Raw genomic sequence first — 3,433 nt, forward strand, 5'->3', positions numbered from 1 at the left:
AAAAAAAAAAAGAAACAGGAATTGAACTCAAGTCCCCTGGAAGAGCAGTAAGTGCTCGTAACCACTGAGCCATCTCTCCAGCCCCCTACATTACAATTCTTAACAGTAGCAACAAAGTTATGAAGTAGCAACACAGCTGGGCGGTGCTGGTGCACACCTTTAGTCCTAGCATTCAGGAGTCAGAGGCCAGTGAATCTCTAATTTGAGGCCAGCTTGGTCTAAAGAGCGAATTCCAGGATAGCCAAGGCTACACAGGGAAACCCTATCTTAAAAACAAACAGCCAGTTGGTAGTGGTACACACCTTTCTTTAATTCCAGCACTCAGGAGGCAGAGGTAGTTGAATCTGAGTTTGAGGCCAGCCTGGTCTACAGAGCGAGTTCTAGGACAGCCAGGGCTACACAGAGAAACCCTGTCCTGAAAAACAAAACAAACCAATAACAACAAAAATAGTACTGTCAATATCTGATATGTGACTGCTGAAATGGTTGTATCCCACAGGTTGAGAAACACTGCCATAGATGGCTATGAACCTGCATATTCATATCCATCTGAAGGGGAAGTCAGAGAGCTCTGAACCGTGGGACCAGCTGAGGTCATAACAGTCCAGGGATGCTCCCCTCTTAGGAATTGCCATCCATGGCTGGAAACGGTGTGAGAGGGGCCCGTGGGGCCATGCTTACCTGCCCCAATGATCAACGCACCTAAGATCCCTGAGGCACTAGACAGTCACAGTCCCCAGGAGAGGACAGGAGCTGAACAATGAGATCTTTACCAGCACGTGGAGGGGTGGGAAGCAGAGTGAGCTGTCCAGCATTAGGCCACCCTCCTGGTACAGGGCGTGCCATGCCAGGCCTCGGCCTCTGCTCTGACCAGGCCTCCCTCCTCCCTTGCAAGCATGAGCCCACGCTCCCACTCCTCCAGGGCCTCTGCTCTCAGCTCGCAGGCAGCAGGACTCTGAGTGCTGCTGAGTGACGGGTTGGGGGTCAGGTGCTGACACCAAAGCCTTGTGTCTAATCTGTAAAATGGGGAATGACAGACTGGACACCTCTGCGTGGGAACTGGTTGGACCACTGTGCTTCACCCCTTCCCAGGGTGGGATACAGGGGCTGACACATCTGTATCAGGTGTCTACCGGAACAGTACCAGATCCCGAGCTCTGCCTGGATGCCACGGCCAGAAGGGCACCATGCAGCAGCCAGCCCCACCCACGCTTGCCTGCTTTCTCCCACCACTGAAGGCTGAGCGCTGTCTACCAGGGCCCTGTATCCAGGATGAAGGCTTGGGGCTGCAGCAGTTCTGAGGAGATGGTGGCTTTGGAGCCACAACTAATTTAGCAGGAATTCTGTGGTGAGCTCCTGTCCAGTCCCTCCTCTCTTCGTGGGTCCTCGAGGACTAGAAATACCTTTATGGGGGTGGGGTCAGCACCTGTGGGGACTTAGGTAGACTAAAGAGTGGACCAGGAAAGAGTTCCTGCGGAACTTACCTGCCTCCAGCACCATGGCTGGGGGCAATGACATTCCTATACATTCAGGGTTCCCCAAAGTCACAGTCGGTGCCAGCCTCTGCCCCCCAGACTCCCTTCCTGACAACAGAGCCAGCGGGGAATGCCAAGGCCCTCAGGGAAGAAGAATCAGCAGTTGCTTGGGAAGGAAGCTGTCTCCAGCTGACTCAGATCTTGTAGCCAAACTCCAGGGTTGCTGTGGACCTCAGTGATCACAGTGGCAGTTGGGCCCTGAGGGGAGGCAGCCTGGCTTCTCGGGTTCTCAGGACTAGTTTGCATGGAGCAGGCGGGATTTGCATGTTTGAGAAGTTGCAGCTGCTGGATGAGACCCCCGGGTAGGGGGCAGGGGAGCAGTGGCTACCTGCTTCCAGCCAGCACCTGTGTCCCTCAGTGAAGGACACCAGGTCTCCAGGGGTAGGGTTCCACGCTCTACTCACTACAGGAACTAGGCTGAAAATTTAAAAACATACACACACAGACAGAGAGCTCTGGCTTCAGGAATGTTCCCGTGGCCCCATCTGTCTGCCTGTCTCTGTAGCGCTTAGCGAGCAGAGCACGGAAGGGAACCAGTGTAGTTTTACACTCATGTCAACACGTGTCCACACCAAAGTTCACACTGTAATGGTAAGGCACTTGCCTAGTATCTGTGATGCCCAGATTCAGCTAGGACTATTACAGAGAAACCCTGTCTGGAAAAGCTTTAAAAAAAAAGTTTACGGGCTGGAGAGATGGCTCAGAGGTTAAGAGCACTGGCTGCTGCTCTTCCAGAGGTCCTGAGTTCAATTCCCAGCAACCACATGGTGGCTCACAACCATCTGTAATGAGATCTGGCGCCCTCCTCTGGCGTGCGGGCATATATCGAGGCAGAATGTTGTATACATAATAAATAAATAAATCTTTAAAAAAAAAAGTTTACACGTGAGCCACAGGAGACCCGATCTCCAAAACAATCATAGTCATGATCACAGTAGTAATCTGAAGGATAAACGCCCACAGTCCTGTCACACACAGGCTTCACTGCTGACCGTTTCACTTAGTTTCCCTGTAATCCAGGCGTTGCTGAATTCTGCTTTGTAGAACAACCTCTGATGGCTAAATTTGTCACTAACATCACATATCAAGAACACAGAGCTGCTGTTCCAGCTTGCTGTGCTCTCTCCTGTGCACACGGGAGAGCATCGCCCAAGGAAAGATGTGGACATGGCCCAGCACCCCAACAGCTCCCAAATGTGCTTTCCTAGGGGAGCCCACAAGAGGAGTCTCTGTTCAGAAAAGGTAAATGTCTCATGTAATATCGGGGGAGACTTTAATTTTTTACCCCTTTTAAATTAATTTTTAATGCTTTGGTGTTTTGTCTACATGTATGACTGTGTGAGTGCTGGATTTCCTGGAAATGGAGTTACAGGCAGTTCTGAGCTGCCATGTGGGTGCTGGGAATTGAACCCAGGGTTCTGTGGAAGAGCAGCCAGGGCTCTTAACCCCTGAGCCATCTCTCCAGTCAAGGCTTAACCTAGAAGCTCTCTGACTGCAGACTGTCACATCACACGGTATATCCTGGATGGTCCTGCAGCTGTTCTCACCCCGAGAATGAACCATGCTACTAAGGGTCAGAGGGCAGCCTGGTTCTTACCGAGAGAGTACCACAGACTGTGTGGAGCCGTTGTCAACCACTGTCAGTCACGTGGGAACGGATGACCTCAAGGCTTATCTCAAACTTCTTTTAGGAGGACTGCCTGAGCCCTCACCCAACAACACCTGTACTGCCCCCTTGGCCTGGTCTTGGTTGCCCAAGGACTACACAGGAAGGCTCGGAGGAATCTGGAGTCTTCCTATGAGAAAGATGGGGAGGAGCTGGAGGGCTCAGCAGCTAAGAGCACACACTGCTCTTGCAAAGGACCTGAGTTTGATTCCCAGTGCCCTCAACGGCCCAT

Source organism: Microtus ochrogaster, linkage group LG2 (assembly GCF_000317375.1).
Source record: "Microtus ochrogaster isolate Prairie Vole_2 linkage group LG2, MicOch1.0, whole genome shotgun sequence".
In the NCBI taxonomy this organism is placed as follows: domain Eukaryota; kingdom Metazoa; phylum Chordata; class Mammalia; order Rodentia; family Cricetidae; genus Microtus; species Microtus ochrogaster.